This window comes from Meleagris gallopavo, chromosome Z (genome assembly GCF_905368555.1).
Source record: "Meleagris gallopavo chromosome Z, MGAL_WU_HG_1.1, whole genome shotgun sequence".
Classification (NCBI taxonomy): domain Eukaryota; kingdom Metazoa; phylum Chordata; class Aves; order Galliformes; family Phasianidae; genus Meleagris; species Meleagris gallopavo.
This window is the reverse complement of record NC_139435.1, coordinates 29,616,997-29,637,992: the sequence shown is the minus strand read 5'-3', so window position 1 is coordinate 29,637,992 and position 20,996 is coordinate 29,616,997. Positions and strand designations below refer to the sequence as shown.

Here is a 20,996-nt window from a genome sequence, read left to right as displayed (position 1 = left end):
GTATTATCTCAGAGAAGTTTTATCAGGCAAGTGCTAGATTCTGTGCTCAGCACAATAAGCTGTTCCAGTTTTGTTAAGTAGTTTTTAATTTACTCTCTGGGAGTAAATTTATTTTAGCTATTGCTTTACACACATGACATAATATAATGTTGTTTGTTTAGGGTTAAGTTGGAGAGGAAACTATGAATATATGTAAAAAACTTCATAGACACCATTTTATACAGCATTTTCTTTGATTCTGCAGAGATTCTCTCTTTTCTTTCTTTTCAAGATGTAATTATTATTTATCTAATGCTTCAGAAGAAATTTGATCTTTATTTAGCAGTACTTGGAAGTTTCTGAGGTGTTTATTATATATCTATTAACTGTATTTATCTATACATATATATTATGCATTCAAACACATAGCAATGCATAAATAATAGGATAAACTAAGAACACATTTTAAAATCATCAGATTAAAACAGATAGATCAGTTATGATCTCAGATTGTTTAGGCAAAATCAATGCCCACAAATCCGTGGGCCTCAACAGATTCCCACGAATGTTGAGGGAGATAGCAGAAGTGATTCCCAAGCTGCTCTCTTATTATCTTGGAGAATCAGAGAGGTACCTGAAGGATAGTCAATATCACTCCAGTCTTCAGAAAGGACAAAAAGGAAGATTCAGACAACTATTGGCCAGTCAGCCTCACCTCCATTCCTGGGAAGGTGATGGAACAACTTGTTCTTCATTTCATCTGAAAGCAATTTGAAGAAAAAGGTTATTTGGAGTTGTCAGCATGGATTCACCAAAGTGAAATTATCAGTCAAGCTGATATGTCTATGATGTCATCACTGGCTGGGTAGCTGGGGGGACAGCAATGGAAGTTGTCTACCCTGACTTCAACAAGGCATTTTACACAGTCTCCCACAACATTTTTGTAATGAAATTAAGGAATTGTGGGATAGCTGAGTGGACTGTGAGGTAACTTCAGAACTGGCTGACTGGTAAAGCTCAGATGGTGGTCAACAGTGGATCGGTGGTGCAAAGTCTAGTTGGAGCTGTAAGTAGCAGTGCACCCAAGGGGTATGGTCTTGTTCAATATCTTCATGAACAACCTGAATGAAAGGATAGAGTCCAACCTCAGCTGACAGTATGAATCTGGGAGAAGTGGCTGACACATCAGAATGCTCTGCTGCCATTCAGGAAGATGGGAATAGACTACTGAGTTGGGAAGAGAGCTACTTGATTAATTTTGATGTGAGCAAGTGTGAGTTCTGCACGAGGAGGAATAACTGCATGCACAAATACAGGCTTGGGAATGACCTGATGGAAATGAGCTCAGAGAAGAAGGACTTTGCAGTCCTCATGGATAACAGGCTGGCTGTCAGCAAGAAAAATGCCTTTGTGGCCATGAAGACTAAAGGTATTCTGGGGTGAATCAAGAAAGCCATGGCCAGAAGGAGGCAATCCGTCCTGCCCTTCTACTTTACCCTAGTGAGGCCCGCATCTGGAAGACTGTGTCCAGTTCTGGGCTGCTCAATTCGAAAAAAGATAGAGATCTTCTAGAGTCTAGTGAATGGCTACAAAGATGATTAAGGACCAAGAGCATCTCCATGCAAGACTGATATCAGGGATCTTTCAGCCTAGAGAAGAGAACAGTAGCAGGAGATATCATTACTATTTACAAATACAAAAAATGCACAAGTCAAATGAATGGGGCCAGGCTCTTTTTAGTATTATGCAGTGTCAAAACAAGGGCCAAGGGGTAAAAACTGCAACACAGGAAGTTCAATAAAAATATGAGGAAGAACTTCCTTACTGTAAGGTTAACAGAGCACTGGAACAGGCTGCCCTGGGGAGGTTGTGGATTCTCCTTCTCTGGAGATATTCAAGACCCACTTGTACACCTACCTGTGCTGCCTACTGCAGGGGGTCTGCTTCGTAGGGGGGTTGGGCTGGATGATCTCTAGAGGTCCTTTCTAACCTCTACTGTTCTGTCATTCTGTCCATCTGGACACCTTCCTGTGTGATCTTTTGTAGGGATCATATTTTTAGCAGAGGGGTTGGACTCAGTGATCTCCAGAGGTCCCTTCCAAACCCTATTGCGTCTATTTAATGATTTTATAGGAGATGAAAAAAGGACATAAGAAAATATCCTGAAGTGCACAGAATATTAGGGAAAAAAGAGAATTATAAATTCCTTTTGAAATAAGGCCTAATTCCTTAGATTCTGTGTATTCTGACAGAAGGAAAACCTTTGCAATACTCAAGAATATCCTTGTATATCCTAACACACAGTAAGTTTACTCAAGTGTATAAAGAACTGAAAATGTGTTGATAGATTAGCTCATTTGTAGTCTTACCACACTGTTATGGTTTAACCCTGGCAGCCAGCTAAGTACCACACAGATGCATGCTTGCTCTCCCCAGAGTATTCTTCAGTACTCAATCCACAAAGTTTTTAATTTATGCTGCACAAGTGATGAGAAACTCCACCACTATAAGAGTACCTATAGCTATTCTGTGCTAGTAGAAAATTGCATTATTTTTTTTTTACTTTCCACAAACCAACTAAGCTTGTACTGACTAGATCACACTGAGTTGTGGAACGTAAGTAATTCATGCTTAGATCTACATAATCTCTTGTTCTAACTACATGATATTAGTCTGCATGTTTTCAGACATGCAGAAGTTTATTTAATTTGATGTTAGCCATAAAATACTCCATTTGTGAATTGTATCTCAGAAGCTGTCTGGATTTCATAATCTACTGCAGCTTCTCTGATCCAGGATGGTGAATTTCTTGTGAAAAATCCAAACAATCAGATGGAGGACCACCTCCATATAAATGAGTGTGATTTTTCTCTTGGTAAATTTTCATGTTAAATGGTGGTTTTCAAGGTGATTTAAATAGACTCTTTTTCTCAATTTGAGTTATTCATAGGATATTTTTTCATTGTTGTGAGAGTTGATCTGTTAATAATGCTTTTTATTTTATTATGTTGACCCGTAATAACAGAGGAGGATGCTGGGGGTATGGCAGTAGAATTTCAACCTTCCTGCCAATATTCCGTTAAATTTTGTGGCTGTGTGACAGATTGTCCACTGGGGCAGTCTGACAAAACGGAATCTGACATGGAAATGTATATGAAGCAAAGGCATTCATTGAATTGCTCCAGATGGAAAATATTGAATCCACTGACATCCACTGATGCTTGTTGAACATTTATGGAGATGAAACAATGGATGTTAGCACAATGTGGTAGTGGATAATGCATTTCAGCAATGGTGACAGCAACATGAAAGACAGGCTGTGATGTAGCCAATCATGCACAGCTGCCATAATATGAAATAAAGAACATCATGCAGCTCACCCATGCAAATATGTTAATGGTCAAAACTTTGCTGAAAAATGGTATTTTATACTTGAGAATTTGTTCTATTATGTAGTGTTATTTCACTGTTTGTATCACTTGTAGTTTACAAGGAAATAGCCAGAGTATAGTTGGAAGTTTGCAACCAGCAGTGCTCTCCAGAAGTTGTTTCTGGGTACAGTCTTGTTCAATATCTTCATGAGTGACCTGGACGAAAGGATAGAGCCCACTGTCAGGAAGTTAGCTGACGATACAAAGCTGGGCAAGTGGCTAAGATGCTGGAAGGCTGTGCTATAATTCAGCAAGACCTGTACAGAATGTAGAGGTGGGCAAGGAGGAACCTGGTGAGGTTTAACAAGATCTTGCACCTGGGGGAGGAATAACTGCATGGATTGGTACAGGTTAGTGAATGACGTGGAGTTGAGCTCTGAGGAGAAGGACTTTTGAGTCCTGGTGGACAACAGGTTAGCCATAAAACAGCAGTGTGCCTTTGTGGCCAAGAGGATCAATGATATCCTGGGGTGTCTTAAAAAGAGCATGGTCAGCAGGTCAAAGAAGGTGACCCTCCACCTCTACTGTGTCCTGGTGAAGCCACATTTAGAATATTGCATCCAGTTCTGGGCTTTCCAGTTCAAAACATACTGGAATCTCCTAGAAGGAGTCAGGCAGAGGGCCACAAAGATGATAAAGGGCTTGGAGAAAGGAAGAAAGGAAGAAAGGAAGAAAGGAAGAAAGGAAGGAAGGAAGGAAGGAAGGAAGGAAGGAAAGAGAAAGAAAGAAAGAAAGAAGAAAGAAAGAAAGAAAGAAAGAAAGAAAGAAAGAAAGAAAAAAGAAAGAAAGAAAGAAAAAGAAAGAAAGAAAGAAAGAAAGAAAAGAAGAAAGAAAGAAAGAAAAGAAGAAAGAAAAGAAAGAAGAAAGAAAGAAAGAAAGAAAGAAAGAAAAAGGAAGGAAGGAAGGAAGGAAGGAAGATTTGAGGGATGTTTATATCTCATATGCAAGTTTTAGATGCAAATTGGATAAGAGAAAGTAATTCTCACATCAACTTCCATGATTAAAAATTAGTATAATTATTTAATATTTGAAGAAATATTTTATATAGTTCCAAACTGTAGTGCTCTGAAAGAAAGTAGATCTGATTACATTTTTTCCTGGTGTTTTTCCCTGCCATGAATGTCTTTTTGGACCTCTAATAGGAATCTATGTACAACCTTTTTGCAGAATATTTTGTCTAATCTTTTCAGTCTCCTATGTAAATTATTTTTCTGACAATAAACAAATAAATAACATTTTATTTGTTCTCTTTTCCACATGATAGAGGGAAGACACATCATTTCCCACCTTCCTTGACAGCCTAAACTAAATCATATAGGAAATAATTTTATATCTGCACAGCAACTTGATGGTTCATGTGGCCATTTAGTTGGCTCCTCAGTTTTTACCTCATTATACTATTCTGACTCTATTTGACTTACAAAGGTTTTATATTTGGGGTAGAATAGGCAGATATCCATTTCAAAATCAAGCAATATAATTACATAAAATAAGGTTTAAGTGCTTAAAATATTGATTAGAAGCTATTCGGTTTATTTCATAATTTTGCTGCTAAAAAACAGTGTTAACTGAAAAGCCAACTAATCCAGCAAATCTATGATAAAAAGATATAAAATATCAAAGATTTTATCCTAGGCAGCATGCCTGAAATGATTGATAAACTGACAACTAATATATGAAACAACAGAAATCATGCATCAGTAATAAGCAACAATGTTGAATATTACTTCATCCGATTTCCCACACTGATGAAATCTTTCAGATACTCTGGATAACCTGTTTGAGTGCTTTGTCATGTATACAGAACAGAATTGCTGCCTGGTATCCAAATCGAACTTCTTGCACTCCAGTTTGTGCCCATTGCCTCTTGTCCTGGTAATGGACATCCCCGTCCCAGCCTTGCTCAGTCCTCTTTGTAGCCTCCTTTCAGGCATTAATACACATTGACAAGAACCCACTTGAACTTTTTTTTCTCCAAACTGAACAAGCCCCACTTCTTTCAGCATTTCCTCACAATAGAGATGCTTTGATGACCTTCGTGGCCTTCCTCTGGACTCTTTATAGTGTGTCCATGTATTACATTTGGGAGCCCAGCTGTGGACACAGTCCTCTAAGTTTGGCCTCATCAAACCTGAGTGAAGGGGAAGGAGCCCCTCTCTTGACCTGCTGTCAATATTTTGCCCGGTGCAGCCAAGAGTAAGGTTAGCTTTCTCAGCAGCAAGGGCACATTGCTAACTGATGTTCAACTTCTTGTCTACCAGAACTTCTAGGTTCTTTCCTTCTAGGATGCTTTCAAGCTGGGTGATTACCAGCACTTTTGCACAGGATTGTTTCTCTCCTGGTACAGAACTCTTCATTTCTCGTCAGTGGACCTCATGCCAGCCAGTTTCTCCAGCTTGTAAAGGTCCATCTGGGTGGCAGCATGACTCACTGGTGTATCAACAATTCCTCTCATTTTCTGTTATCTATAATCTTTCTCTGCCCTACCAAAATCCCCCTCCTACACCCTGTTTGTTTCTCTTCAGAAAATTCTTTAGTCAAGTCACCGAACAGAGCTGTACAGGAAAATCAAACCTATGATCAGAGATAGTTATTTGTATAACAAACAAGTTATTTCTAGTTGTATTTTTACTTCTGAAATGACATATTTCAGTGCTTATTTCAGAGGTAGGAACACATGCACACATGTAAACACACTTCCCACTAGGGGAAGTCCCACTAGTGTTGTCCCACTAGGACTTCAAGACAAATAGACAAAACATGCAACAGATCATATTATCAATGAATGCTTAGATACTTAGATTATGTCATTAACACTGCAAAGGATTTGGAAACATATAAGAACCAAAAGAAATTTAGTTGCATGTGACAAATTGCACTGAGTTATATCTTGTTTTAAAAAAAGTTTTTTTCTATCTAGAGATCATTTTGCATGCTGTCAGTCACTCAAAAGACAGAATAACTACTAGAGGAAGCAGGACATGGTAATACTGCAATGCTACAATACAATGAAAAACAGAATAAGATACTGTGACAAGGTAGCAGGATATATACATCTGCAACAGACCAGAAGCAATTTTATTCCTTGTTTGCTTTCTTACTAATTGAAAAAGAAACCATAAGAGGGACTATAATTGAAATTCTTTTACTTTCTTGGAGCTGGTGGAAGAGTCAAAAGTCAAAATAATAACAATAACTTGTTTCTGTTGGTTGTAAGGGGAGATTTTTTTGCTATTTCCTTTACATTTGTAGTGCTTTTTCTCTATGCTTGACATTTCTGTACAATCCATTTAGTAGCATTTTAAAAATGGAATTATAGTTGAAGTAGTTTCCTATTCTGGCATGAACAATACATAAAATATTGAACTATCTATCAGAATTTCTGAGTTATCCAACTAGTGCTAGTAAGTACAAATGTTAATTCATTGTTTAGTTAAGTCATTGTTATACTTAAGTTTTTCTGAACACATTTAGATATCACACAGTTTGATAGAAGAGAATTTACTGGCTTCAGGCATGAAATCTCCATGTTTGCTTTGTTCTGATTATATGTTACAGAATATGTGGAGCTACCTGGAAGAACTGCAGTGTGGTTGAACTTGGTTGGCATATATGGAGACTGTCTACTTCAACATCCTGCTCATGCAGGATCAGCTTCAGAAGGTTGTTAACGTCTGTGTCCAGACAGTTTAAAATACTTTCAGGGATGGAATTTCACAACCACTCTGAGCAACCCATTCCAGGGTACTACCCAACCACTACATTAATAAAAATTTGCTCTCATATTATCTGAATTTCTTCTGTTTTTATTAGTGCCCATTGCCTCTTGTCCTCTTATTGGACATCACTAGGAATTTCTGGCCTCACTTTCTTTACTACTCATCATATATGCATATTTATACACATGAGTAAGTTGTTTCATGAGACTTCTCTAGGCTAAACACTGCCAGTTCTAGGCCTCTTCTCATATAATAAATACTTTCATAATTTTCATGGGTCTTTTCTGAACTCATTCCAGTAGATTCATGACTCTCTTATCTTGAGCAGCACATCACTGGACCTGGCAACCAAATGTGTCTCATCAGTGCTAAGTAAGGAGAAACGTTCACCTCATTTAGCTTTCTGTTAATAATCTTTGTTATGACGCCCAGGATGCTGTTAGCCTTCTATGCTAGAAAGGTGCATTGCTGGCTTATGTGAACCAGGACACCCAGGGCCTTTTCTGCCAAACTGCTTCTAACCATCTGTACTGCAGTTGTTTGCATGTATTTCCTCCCCAATGACAGTTCAGCATTTCTCTTCGTTGTACATAGTGAGATTCCTGTTGGTCATTTCTCTATTCTACTAAATCATCCCTGAACACTGGGACTGATAAACCTATCTGGTGTACACCTTTCTTTCCACTTTAGTATCCTGTGACAACATGTACATTGTTCAAGTAATTAATAAAGTTGTTTAACATTTGTGGATCCAGATAGGTAATATCAACTCCTGTGGTACACCAGACCAGTTGACCTGCAATAAGCCTTCATGAATCTCATCATTCCTTACAGTCTTGTAATTCACCAGTTTTCAGTCCATCTCACTGATTATACTTCTGTTTGTCTATGAGAATATTATAGGAGTCAGTGTCAAAAGCTTTACTAAATTCAAGACAAACAGCATTCATTTGTTCATCACTTTAGCGACCTCACAATAGAAGGCTATGAAGTTTGTTAAGTATGATTCCATATGCTTCCTATATATATACTGCCTATATCCAATCGGCTTTTTCTCCCTCATGTTTGGAATTTGTTTGCAGAACGATTTCCTCTATTGCCTTCTTCACAATTAAGGCAAAGCTGTCTACAAGTAGTTCCCCAGATCTTTCTTCTTTCTGTTCTTGAACAAAGGAGTGATATTTACTTCCCATAGTCACCATAGCATAGTAGTCTTGCAATTAAATGAACCAACTCTTCAGCAGTGGAGGGTGCAATCCATCAGTTCCGAGGGATTTAGGTAAATCTAGTGTCTTTAAATAATTCATATTCTGGTCCTTTCTCCTCTATTGAGTGTAGATCTTTTTCCTCCAGGCTTTCCCTCTCATCTGAAGGCCTTGAGACTTACTCTTAAATATCAAAATATGGAAGTCTTTGACTCAGTCTTTTCAGTGTCCTTTGTCACCAGGTTCCTTACCTCATTAAACAGTGGGCCCACATTTTCCTTTGCCTTCCTTTTTCTTCTGATGTACCTGTAGAAATTATTTTATTGCCCTCACCTATTGCCTTCCAGGTGAGCTTTGGCTTTTCTAACCTCATTTCTACGTTTGAATGGTGTGTCTATGTTCTTCCTGTGTCACCTGTCCTTGAGTATGTTGCATTTTCTAGCCTTAGTTTTCTTAGGATCTCCATATACATCTAAAGAAGATTACCTGTTTTGTAAGAATGACATATATAAAACAGATAATTTTCCGTCAAACCTCTGCTCATTTTGGAGTATAAGTTCCTGCAATTGTTTCAGTTTCATCAGATCTTAACACTTCACTGAGTTTGCTGATCCTCAGCGGAAGCTGCAAAATGCAAAACTGATTATAAACACTGTCAATTAATTGATATGTTTGGTTTATTCCACAGTTTCCTTTTCTCTGTAAGTTTTAGATGTTATGCTTATGAAATGACTGTTCTCATGCAAGGAATTTTGTAATAAGCATTTCCAAACTGGATCATAAGCAAAATATATTATTTTTTCTTCTATATTCCTTTGAGATAAATGCTTTTTAAAAGAATATGTTGTTTTGTTTTCATTTATTTAGTAAATGTGTCTACATTTGATCTTTCAGTGTTTATCATTATGTATAGCTAGTCATTTTTGTATCTGAAAGCACGCAACAATAAAACTAATAAAAATAATTTAGGTTAGTCGAATTATTTAACAGTCACTGTGTAAAAAAAATTTACTTAGTACTTCCAGATAATGCTGATTAAAATGAGATAAAATTCTGAATTCAGTTCTATACTTTTTTTAGGGATTGCACTTTTATTGAAGTGTTCAATATGAAACTTCATTGTGACCACAATAGGAGAAATCCCTTATCTGCACTGAATTTTTTTTCTTCTGGTATTTAGAAAAGGCTGATAAGTCAAAATATCCTATAGATTGCTGAAACCATCTTCAGTTTTCACAGTAGAAAAAAATAAAAAATTGCTCCACAGTTTTGCCTTCCACTGCTGTTCCCAGAATCCTAGATTCTGGATAGATGCGCCTTAAAGATACGTTTATTATTATTATTATTATTATTATTATTATTAAACAAAAGATTAGTATTGCATTCTCCATTCATCAGTTAATAGCATTGAATCCCACCTCGTTTCACCAAGTGTACTGTGTATAGTTTTCACCAACCACACTAGAACTACAAATTTGACTTGTGGTACAAAAGATGGGGAAAAAAAAATAAAGGTTTATTAGCTTGTGTGATGCATTGAAATGCTGTCTTACTGCTTCCAAAAACTCAAATTGCAACAGCACTGAAAAGCATAAAGCAGATGTCAACAGCTGCTTGCTGACTTAATTGCATAAAGAACAGATGTTTCTATATCCATCAAATAATAATGAATAAGCAACAGAAAACCCATGTAAAGCGATAGATACTCTTGCTTATGTGGTGTTCAAGACCAAAGAAATGTCTTACTCTGGTCTACTTTTCCCCTCAAGTTTATTCATAACAATAATTGACTGCTTTTGTTACAAGTCTTTTCATTTTGTGTGGAAAAATGCCAAATACAATAACTAGAACAATAACTGCACTTTGAAAGTTAGGAAGTTAGATAGGCCACAAAATAAAGTTCTGAATAACAAAGCTAAACCAATTATTTAATAATTGGTCTAATCAGAAAATGAAATAAAAGATTAAGTGGGGAGTAAGTAATCCTTTTTTTTCTTTCTTTCTTTCTTTTTCTTCTTTTTTTTCTTTTTTTCCTGCTAAAATTGAAATAATCTTTGATTATGAAATAAGTTATTTTTCAAGAATTAGACTTTATCCAAGCCTGGGTAGTTTCACAAGACCAAGCCTTTGAACTTTAATTCCTTTCTACAGTGGTTTCGCTATACTCTACCACATTCAGAGTATCCAGGAGACCTTTATCGCTCTCTACAAACTATGTGATGGGAAGTTATGGTGAGGTGAGAGTCAGCCTCTTCTCCTGTGTAATTAGCTATAGGACTAGGGAATGGCCTCATGTTGCATCAGGGGAGATTCAGGTTGGACATTGGGAAAAATTTATTCTTCAAAAGAGTGATTAGCTGCTGGAATGGGCTGCCCAGAGGGGTAGTTAGTTCACTGTCTTTCGAGAAATGCTTATGTGTTGTACTAAGCAACATATTTTAGTAGGGAATATTGATATTATGTAGGTGGTTGGAGTGGATTGTCTCTTCCAACTTTGGTGATTCTATGATTCTACAAGGCTTGAAGTGTTCAGACTAGAAGAGATAAGTCTTTCAGGAGATCATATGTATAAATATATGATCCGTAATACATATCCATTTGTATAAACTCCTGATAGCATTATGTGGAGAAGATGGAACCAGACTGTTCTCAGTGATACTAAGTAGCAGGCGTAGTAGAAATGCAGAAAACCAGAAAGATTAAAAATTACATCTGAATATAAGAAAAATATTTTTTTTCTGATGAAAGTGATAAAAACTTACACAGATTGCCCAGAGAGGTTGTGGAGTCTCCATTCTTAGAGACATTCAAGTCTGTCTGGACACTACCCTCACAAACATGTTCTAGCTAACGGTGCTCTAAGCGGAGAGTTAGAATAGTTCTCCAACTATGCCAAACAATTTTTTTTCATTCTGTGATTCTGTGAAGTGCTAGTAGAGTGGTAGAGTGACATAATCATAGCTGTTACAATCCTGCTAATGCAGCCAAGGATAGTTTGTCTTCAGTGAGTTCAGAATTTTACAGGAAACTTATCACTAGCCATGGAAAACTATTCCAAGGCATGTAAGATAGATACACTGTCAACAAGCTAACTCCAAAATGCATTTTCCTCAAACCACTTTTCTGCTTCTCTCACACGGAGAGTGTTTTGCTGTTGTAATTCATCAATTCTGGTCCTGTATTTTTCTGTTGAATGCTACCCGGAATAGAAGTATATTTTCCTGCATCTATTAAGAAGTTTGAGGGTTTAAAATTCCCAGTTTCATAGTGTTATTAACAAAGCCAACAGTCAAAGTGGCAATGAATAACAGCATCATACCACTTTCCCTAGAATTCCAAGGGGCAATGTACACTTAAAAATGATAATCAGCTGAATTTTGGGGCTCAACATGACTTGTGAGATCATACCCAAATTTATGATACTGAGTGATATATGTTTGACATGCATGGAATATTAGACTCCTTGAACCAGAAATTGTTGTGTTTAAAAGAATGTTAATGATTGAAATAGGTCCTAGAATACCTGTCTCATTTTATAGACATATACAGTGTTATTTGCAACAGAACCCTAAGGCAATGTATAATTTATATTATCATGGACTGGATAAGCGACTAAGTAAAAACTGCCAAATTATATTGTTGTTTTTAATATGAATGCACATTCTCTCAGTAAGACATGAATTGTAATTTCATGCTGTAAAACTTCACAATACAGAGAATTGATCATTAGATTTCCATTTGTTAAAGCAGCAATATAAGGAGAATGCAATCATATCTATAGTAATTTATCATTTCATATATCCTAGACTATGACAACCACCTTAAAAACATATTTTGAAGAGCAACATAGTAATAATATGAAATACTTTGTAGAACTACTGTTAAAGAAAACACTTTCTAAAGTGATAATTATATATTCAAACATGACTTGTACATCTCAATATATCATTCTTTGTACTTTCACTAAGCTTTTTTTTTTCTTTTTTTTTTTTTTTGCTCTGCTTTGAAGTAAATTGTTCTCAGAATTGACTCAATTGCATTTTAGTAAGTTAAACATTTGCACTTTATTTTTCTCAATTTTTATATTTTTTTGAAAAAAATGAAGTGTGAAAAACATCACATTCTCTGAACACTAAGATAATGTATTGATAATTTTTATACTTAGCAAAATAATTTTCTAGATGAGCAGAACTTTTCGTTTTATAACAAGTTGTTAGAGATGTAAGCTAGTGTGAAATTAAGGTGAGCAGTAATTAATTATTCCTTATTAATTTTGATTTCAACTTTAATATTACTGGATGTTGACTTATTTTCTCAAATTTACATTCAGAAGCATGGATTTCTTTGAATTTTCCATCAGCCTTCATATAAGCTTCTAGATTATCCAGAACCCATGTAACAAATTTTATGTTAATTATTAGGATCACTAGGGAAGAATAACCATCAGTAAGAGACATTTTTACTATTGAAAGAAAAGCAGAAGATTATCTATGCTGTAGTCAGAAACAAGAACCGATTTGTAAAATAGATTACCTAATAGCAAATGTATTAAATACTGTATTTAGGACAGTAAATCTGTAAGGGCCCTTTTCTCTATAAGCTGCTTTGTTAGAGGATTATAGCATTACTACCACCATAAAAATATTTCATATTACTTTTAGTATGTTATTATTAATCAAGAACAAATAAAGGATAATTCATCTGAGTATTTTTCTTTCCTTTCATTCCCCCATCCTCCACCTTTTTACTTTGTTTGTTTGCTTGTTTGTTTTATAATATAGATTTAATCAGTACTTTGGTCTATAGCACTTATATATGTATTATATTTGTAGATATATATATAAATGTTGTGCTAAATACATATGGAAATGCTTTTATATTATACCAATATATGCAATAAAGAATTTATTTTTAAATTAATAATTAAATCATAATTTTACAGTTGGATATCAAATAGCAGTAATAGTATATACAATATATCAGTATATATACTATTATATATATACATAAATGATGTTATTTGATTGTTTGCTACTTGATTGCAAAATTTTTATTTAGGCAAGTTAAAAGAAACAGTATTTACGTTAGTAACCACAAAAATTAAGCTTGCTTCTTTCCATTCTTTTCAAGTAGATACAGGGACCAAGTCTTTTTTTTTTTTTTTATAATATTTTTGTTATTTTTCTTCAATATTTTCTCTGGCTTGGTTTTATTTGTTAGTTTTATTCTGTCACCATTATGTTTCAGGGGTTTTATTTGTTTGCTTTTAGTTTTTCTTTTGGATCACATCAAGACATATGTATGTTCCTCAATAACAAAAATTTTGTCTATACAAAAATATGACATATCTCTACTGCATTATATATGCATAACAATAATAAAGTATTATAAAATTATATAGTAATATGATAATATAGCATAGTATATAGCAATGTAATAATGTTAAAACTATATATAGTTTACACAGATAGTGATAGTACAAGAATGAATGGTTTTTAACTAGAAGAGAGGAGATTTAGATTAGCTAATAAGAAGAAATTATTTACAGAGAAGTTGATGAGGCTCTGGAACAGATAAACTATGAATACACCACTCCATGGAAGTGTTCAAGGCCAGGATGGATACCACTCTGGGCAGCCTAATCTAGTACTGACAAGTCTGCCCACAGCAGAAGGGTTGGAATTAGGTGATCTTCACTCTTCCTTCCAGCACTATGAAGTGTTAAAGTATGAAGTATATCATATGAAGGATCCTATGGTATTTATATCCTACCCATAGTATGATCCTATGATATTTTCTGGTAATTTGTATAAGTCGTATAATAGATAATCATTTATTCATTGCAACTGAATTTACATGCTCTTATCTAATGAAGTCATGATTAAGAATTTAAGTAAGGTTCCCAAGGAGAGTTCTTAAATATGCCAGATGTTCCTGATTGAAGAAAAGTGAAGTTTAATAGTTCTGTGTTTTCTTTTGATCCATATTTTTACTTATTAGGTGCCTGTCTCTTACTCTGCTTCTTCAGTTTATGACTTCTCAATTTCATGCAGCAAAATTTCTGTTCTGCGGCTTCTTCTGCACCTCCCTGAAATGTGCTTCAGAACTTTTGAATAAAAGGTCTATTTCCTCATATATTAGTGTAAATTCTTAACTTGTGATTGGCTGACTGCAATCAAGGGCTTTAATAGTTTATCTGGCAGATATTCCTTAAAATATTGGAATCAGAACTGTGGACCAAGTCAGTAAAAGTTGCTAATCATTTTATTTCCATCCCATGGTAGATTATCTAAGCCAAATGAAAACTAAATCAAAACTAGAAGCCTCTATAAGGTGGTGTTCTATAATTGTTTATATTAAATATGAATGACATATTTTATGCATAATAATATGGTTTTTTGCAATTTATTCATGCATTACTGACAACTCACTGCTTCTTCATCTTATCTCTTCATTGTGGGTCCAAGAAAGCCTCTCATTGTACTTTGTGGGTGTACTTTTATCTTTTTTTCCCAAATGAGGTGCACTTCAGTGTGTCTGAGTTCTCATATTATGAAATACTTTAGGTAGAATCTATATATTTATCAGCAATATCTATAGCTGATAAATGTATCCAATAGATTTTAATTTACACATGTGCTAAGAGAGGTTACATGGCTGTGTTATTTTTGTCATTAATAAGTAAGGCTAGGTTTCTGATCAACAAATTCTTTCCTACTTTAATTTTCAATGTAGAGTTTTTCTTCTGAGTAAAAAGCAAGCAAGCAAACAAACAAAATCAACAAATGCAAGTACGTAATCTTTTTTTATATAATATTTGTACTCCTATATTGTAATACAGTGCAAGTTGTTAATTTCCATCAAGTCGTATTTACAGACCATATCCTCACATCAAGACTATGATAAAATATTGACTCAGGAAGAAGTACTTTTCTTTTCTTTTTTTTTTTTTTTAATCTCCATTACCTCTGTTGAGCACTTCTTGACTGTGTTATCACTCATCTCTGTCTTACTATATCTAAGATGTGGTGTTCATATACAACAAATAAATCACAGGCTGCAATTTGTACCCTATGATGTTGAAGCTTGTTTCCTACTGAAGTCTTTAGAGTTTTTGGTCAATAAGTTATCAAGGGAAGAATTTCTCCCCAGTTCTTCAGGTCACAAGTTACTATCTTCTCAATTAGAAATCATTACGAGAATCTATACTGCTTTTTCCTGGAATCAAAATTCCCTGAGTTGCTTTATGAATTTTGAGTGCATAAAGAATATGCTGCTGATATTTGAGATAATCTTTGGAGACCAGAATTATTTTGTTAAACCTGTGTTAATTTTATCATGAGCCTTATAATTTTGAAATGAAAAAAAATAAATAAATAAATATGTATCTGTATAGTTGGCATATACATGTATCATATTGATATTGAGATATATATAAGTCAGAATAAGCCAGATACTTAATGCAGTCTTCCTGTACTGCTGTCACACAAGAAAAGAAAACAGAGGAAACCTGAAATTGGGCTAGGCTGATAAGGAAGTGGTGAGCTGAAAACTTTCTCTGTTGTATTTGTTGATGGTTTATTTCCATTAGAATCTCTCATTCATTACCCTCAGTTGCTATCCTATTGAAAGATAAGATGCAGTTGAAAGATAGAAGGAATCTAAATAAAAGATATTGGAGAAAAACAGAATATTATGACAATCTCATGATTTCAGAGAAATAGAAAGTGAAAAAAAAAAACATTATAATTTGATGGAATGGAGAAAATCAGAGTGTGTAGCATTATATGGAGCAGGGAAAAGACAGAGGGTCACAGAGAAAAAAAAAATCAACAAGAAGTTCAGAGTCTGACAGGAGGTAGGAATTAATTCATTAAACAAGGATAGGGCCAGGATAAGGAAAACAAACAAACAAACAAACAAACAAAAAACAACAGAATGAAGACAAGCAAAAAATAGCAATCAGGAATAGTTTTGCATGTCCTGAAATTTGAAGATCTCATCCATATATTGATAATATTTTTCTACTACAGAATACACCATAAGGCCACATATATCCCCTTCACCATCAAAATGACAGAGAAATATCAGAAGGATAGGGAAAGGTAGATTTCTGAGTGGAGAATAAGGAGAAAAGATAGGATAAAAAACAAAAGGGAATTGAGACTGGGGACTTCAGCTACAAAGAGGGCATAAAGAAACAAAAAGGGATGTTGTTTTAGAGTGGAGAAAGATCTTTCAGAAGCACAAATAATCAACAGTGAAAATACAGAAATTGCCATAAGAAAAATAATTCAAAAAAGTTGCAAGAAAAGAGATCTTCCAGGATGGAAGTAGAAGTGACAATGTGGCAATATGGAATAAAAAATAATAATTAAAAATCCCATAAATTTTTAGAACATGATTTCACTTTTAAAGATCCTGAAGCTGTTGGTAGTTCTAAATCTGTACTAGTTTCAAACTAAAAAGTCAGCAATTAAAAAAAAAAAAAAAAAGGAATTTAATTTCACACTTTGGAAAAACAGTGTTGAGGGATAAGGAGAGGAAGATCTACTGTAACAGCAAGTTTTTCAATCTTTTAATATGACAGATGACAGTAAAATTTTATTATTTTATTGAATGTTTTTTACATGTTATCTGTAATCTTTAACACTTTTCAAAATCCACTGAAAATTATTTGTATTCGGCATGATTTTTGATTGCAATTATTTCTTTATTCTTATCTTTCACTACAGATCTTAATGTCAGTTGTGATTAGGAGTCTGTTGCTTATTGATAATGTTGATATCTACATAGCAAGCTATTTATGCATTTAATTTAGTTTTATTTGTAGGGATAGGGATGAAACATATATTGTGGAGTTGTGAATTCCCCGATAGTTCAATTACTTGTCACTTAATTGAGGCTTTTTCTTTCCAGGAGCTTTATTTTTCTTTAACCATATGTACCTGATCAGGTCTACATGAGAAAATCACTTTCATAATTAACCCAAATGATCTCAGTGACTGAAGTCACTGAAAGTCTTTCTATCTTATCTCTGTCTGAATGTTTACTTTCTACATGCATTTAGATACTGACAGAGGATTACCTCACAGTTATCATAGATGCTGCACATGTATGCGTGTGCACATGAAAATAATATGTGCCAGCTACTCAAACAATCATTGAACTGCAGGGTTTGGAAATGACTGGTAACATAGGTCTGAGCGATGATTATTCTTAAAATCTTTCTGTAAAGGAGTGTCGAAGGTAAGCATTCTCCATGCAGACTTCTTATGGTTGTTAATGAGTAAGGTTCATTGTTGAATGTGATTATCTTGAAGGTCTTTTCCAACATAAATGATTCTTTAATTTTGTCTTTTCTCTTCTCTTTCTGCAGTCATACTTTGTTTTCTCTCTTGCTTTCTTCCATTAGAGAAAAACAAGACCATTCATGAACAAAGACTTGCAAGAACTGTCAGTCTTTCAAAATCTTAGTGTCTATATCAATGATTCTCTTTGTCCTGCCTAATATATCTAATTTCTCTTGGTTTCCTACATGAGGAATAAGAGACTTAAATAGTGTATGGGAAAATCATAATTATATCATAATTAAACCTGCAAACCTTTTTTTATCTAGATTCCTGGCATTGTGACAACATTTAGATCCTTACATTCTCTCTTACATTTATTGTCTTCTCACTTACAGCTAACCTTCCTAGTAATGATGCTAACTGTATTGTTAAACTGAAATTGCAATTGCCTGGAAATTACTAAATTTTAATTCATTTATCATAGAATCATAGAGTCATAGAATCATAGAATTGCAAGGTTGGAAACAACCTGCAAGATCATCTAGCCCAACTGTCCTCCCAATGCTATTGCTATCACAAGCCTCTAACAATATCTCATAGCTTCTCATCCAGACGCCTCTTGAACACTGCCAGGGACAGCGACTCCACCACCTCCCTGGGCAGGCCATTCCTGTGCCTGACCACTCTCTGAGAGAAAAACTTTTTCCTTATGTTTAACCTAAACTTCCTCTGGTACAACTTGTGGCCATTTCCTCGGATCCTGTTTGTTGCTTGGGAGAAGAGGCCAAACCCCTTCTCATCACAGCCTCCCTTCAGGAAGTTGTAGAGTGCAGTGAGGTCTCCTCTGAGTCTCCTCTTCTCCAGACTAAATAATTCCAGCTCCCTCAGCTGCTCTTCATAAGACTTGTGCTCCAGACCCCTCATTAGTTTCATTGTCTTTCTCCAGACACGTTCCAGGGTCTCAATGTCTTTTTTGTAGTGAGGGGCCCAAAACTGAACATAGTACTCAGGGTGCAGCCTCACCAGTGCTGAGTACAAGGGGATGATCACCTCCCTGCTCCTGCTGAGCACACTATTTCTAATGCAGCCCAGGATGCCGTTGGCTTTCTTGGCCACCTGGGCACACTCTTGGCTCACGTTCAGCTGAACATCAACCAACACCCCAGGTCCCTTTCCTCTTCACAATCATCCAGCCACTCATTCCCAAGCCTATAGAGCTTCATGGGGTTATTGTGGCCAAAGTGCAGGGCCCGACACTTGGCCTTGTGTCTCACTCCAATTTATAGGAGGGAGAGGAGGTTCTTTTAATATTATATATCCGGCATGAGATTAAGAAACAACGGTTTAAATGTTGGTCCGACCAGTTTATTATAAATTTTAATTAGGGAGATGGGGAAAGGGAGGATGAACATTATTATGAATTAGGGTAATGGGGAAGGGAAGGAGGGCAATAGAAAAAATAGGAAAGAAGAAGCAAGGAGTCTCTATAGGAAGCAAGAGGGAGATAGTCACCACCACGGATCCAGCATGGTTTGTAGTTCAGTCATTGATCTTCAGTAGTGGTGGGTCGACGGGCATTGCTGTTCTGTTGATGACAACCGCAGCGATGACGACGACGGTGACCATGGCGATGATGTCCCCCTTTCAGTGCTTTCAAAGTGGTCAAGTCAGCTCTCCTTGGAGTGGCAGCTTCTGGCTCTGGGATCTCAGCAGAAACTCCTTTGTTCTCACCTTCTGTGCCTTGCCAACAGATAAGAGGGAGCAGGGATGCCCATCTGCATCCTGCTTTTCACAAGACACGATGGTATCATTCCCCAGTTTTCCTATACCACGCTGGAGCAATTTAGTCAGGCCAGATCTTCCACCAGTAAACACTCCTGAACACTCTCTTCCGGAGGCAAGCAGCTCTGGAGGAAGGGGCTTTCAAATGTTCCCAAAGTGATGTGGATTGTCACATGGTAGCACCCATCATTTGGCTCCTCAACAAATCAGAGTCTTATCTCAAAAAATACCTCAGGAAGTAAGCTTTGAGCCAAAAAACAAAAAAGGATTCTCACACCTTGTTGAACCTCATCCCATTCAGCTCAGCCCAGTAATCCAGCTTACTAGGTCACTCTGAAGGGCCTCCCTATGCTCAGGCAGATCAACTACCTCCCAGCTTGTGTCATCTGCAAGTTTACTAGGGTATACTCAATCCAATCCCTTCATCTAGATCATCAATAAAGATATCAAACAAGATGGGCCCCAGTACCGACCCCTGGGGGACACCACTTGTAACAAGTCACCAGCTGGACTTCACTCCATTAACCACTACCCGTTGGGCATGGCCCTTTAGCCAGTTCCTTCCCAAAGAAGGATATACTTGTCCAGGCCACAGGCAGCCAGTTTCCCCAGAAGAATAATGTGAGAGACTGTGTCGAACGCTTTGCTAAAATCTAGGTAGACAGCCTTTCCTTCATCTACTAGGCTCATCACCTAGCTGTAGAAGGAGATGAGGTTGGTCAAGCACAACCTGCCTTTTATGAACCCGTGCTGGCTGGACCTGATCCCCTGCACACCACGCACATGCCATGTGACCCAAGATGGTTTCCTCCATAACTTTCCCTGGTACCAAGGTCAGGCTGACAGGCCTGTAGTTTCCCGGATCCTCCTTACAGCCCTTCTTGTAGATGGGAATCACATCAGCAAGCTCCAGTCCCCTGGGACCTCTCCAGACAGGATCGCTTGTAGATGGCCAAGAGCAGCTTGGCAATCACCCCCCCCCCCCCCCATGGGGAGATTATGTATTTGTTTGTTTATTATTTGAGTAGAACAACATTTATTAAATGTATTTTCCAGTGAGTTTTCTAGAGAATAGTTTTATTTATCCTTGCCTAATTCATGGATCTGCAACATTTCAAATATTTTCTTTGTAGATAAATAGTATATTCTACAATATACATAAACTGCAATATGTTTTAGAAGACGTTTATCTTGGTCTTGTGCTGGGAAGTGAAAATAGAAATGCCTGATAAAATATGTTAATTTTATTGTACAAAGACAAATCCCAACACTTACATTTACAATATATGTCATATACTTTTTTCTATAGTAATCTGAACTCCTTGCAGATTTCTATATTTTGGTCTTGAAAGAATTTGAGCCATTCTCTGTATCACTGTGTAATGATAAACAAATCAGGGACATTGTATCTTGTTTTAGATTATGAAATGTGAGTCTCCTGTGTAAGAAATATGTGATTATAAAGAGTGAGCATTCAGGAAAATTCTTGTTTTTTAATACAAGTGCTGTCATTAAAATTAGAAAGGAGAAATTAAAAAGTGTAGTGCTCTAAAAGGTAATAGTTATGATTGTTGTAGTATTTTTCAT

The 20,996-nt window shown here is 36.0% G+C and overlaps 1 protein-coding gene across 9 annotated transcripts in view; it reads left to right on the top strand.

Annotated features, from left to right (window-relative positions):
- Nucleotides 1-20,996, top strand: part of PTPRD (protein tyrosine phosphatase receptor type D) — a 1,190,026-nt gene that overhangs the window by 515,580 nt on the left and 653,450 nt on the right. The window lies entirely within an intron of this gene.